The 1488-nt window shown below is 32.5% G+C and overlaps 1 protein-coding gene across 1 annotated transcript in view; it reads right to left on the bottom strand.

Moving 5' to 3' along the window:
- Positions 1363–1488, bottom strand: part of LOC107642357 (protein ABHD17B) — a 5131-nt gene continuing 5005 nt past the window's right edge. The window contains exon 6 of the mRNA XM_016345683.2: positions 1363–1488. The gene's annotated coding sequence lies outside the window, so the exon portion shown is untranslated.

Raw genomic sequence — 1488 nt, 5'->3', positions numbered from 1 at the left:
TGGGCAATTCACACATATTTTTATTTTTTTAAGTTCACTATAAGCAAATGTGGGTTATGACCTTTTGACGTTCATTTGTTGTGACAAATGGGCTAATAAGTCTAACTCCCTTCTCATAGTTTTGGATGAAATGCTGGGCCTATGGTCATAAGTTATAAACAAAAACATACAACTGGTAAAAAAAAGCACGACCAAATACAAAAATATCGAATACTTTTTTAGAAAGTGAACAAAATGCAGCCAAGGCCTAAACCAAGTGGCAAATGAGATTAGAGATGTTTATGGATCGAATCATATCCGTAAATATGTGGTATTTATCTATATCTGATTTATAATTTGCGGATATAATTTGATATGCAAGATGATTGGATCGTATCACGGATATCATATCTATATTCATAGATTCGCATAAGTTTTTTTATATATATTTTTTATTTTGCGGATATATCCGATCTGCAAATGTGCAGTTCGGATCAGATTTGAACATAAAAAAATATGGATATTGAATCCGATCTGATCCGCAAACACCCATAAATGAAATTACCTCTTAAACAAACTACACTAGGTTCAAATCCTAGCTAATCTTGTGTTGAGTAACATCACCAGCCACACAACACATGAGGTGAAGGATATTGTGTTAAAACTCCAAGATCTTTTGTCCAAAGATTGGGAGGTCCAGTTCCATCTGATTCGAAGGGAAGCTAATAGTGTCGCTGATTGGTTGGCTAAATCCGGAGCTAGAAGTGATTCAGCTCATGTTTCTTGGATCAAACCTGGTGCAGATTTGGAGCAATACCTAGTGCAAGAGGCAACGGGTTCTAGCTAGCTTGGCTTGGCCGTGTTTTGTTTCTTTGTTTTTTGATATTTTCAGTCACCAAAAAAAAATCCTAGCTAAGACTAGGATGAGGTTTTTCAGGTTTAGAAAAACCTCAAAGTGTGGATGTGTGAATAGTGTAATAACAATAAAAAAGTGGACAAAATTGATATCTGAATATGTCGATGATCATAACTTTACTTAAGAGTTTGTTTAAGTGGACAAATGAACTAATTGGTGACACAATTTCCAACCCAAGTAATCACACGAGTTTGGGTTAAATTGATAGTTATATTCTCATTGTATTAACAACTTAACTACAAAACTAAAATAATTTTGAATTAGGTAACACTAACCAATTTTTCGCTTACTGTAAAAATATTTTTTAACTCATCTTTTTGTTGAAAATTTAGAATATAAAACAAAAGTAATTTAAAAAATTAGTTAATATTGGCCCAAAAAAATTAGGTTTCCCAGCTGAACTCAACTCTTAATAGTTTCATCACAAATTAGACATGTAGATAATGAGGCTACAAAGTGGTAGAAAAGAGTAAAGATCCAATGATGCAACATTAACCAGCCACCAGGACAAATGAATTAAAAACATCAAAGTTTTTATGAGTTAAAAATTCCAATAGAAGAGCTTAAGAAATTAAAAGTGTAGATAAAACAAT

The sequence above is a fragment of the Arachis ipaensis genome, chromosome B05 (assembly GCF_000816755.2).
Source record: "Arachis ipaensis cultivar K30076 chromosome B05, Araip1.1, whole genome shotgun sequence".
NCBI classification, from domain to species: domain Eukaryota; kingdom Viridiplantae; phylum Streptophyta; class Magnoliopsida; order Fabales; family Fabaceae; genus Arachis; species Arachis ipaensis.
The sequence above is the reverse complement of the archived record's forward strand: the minus strand, read 5'-3'. Positions and strand labels throughout refer to the sequence as shown.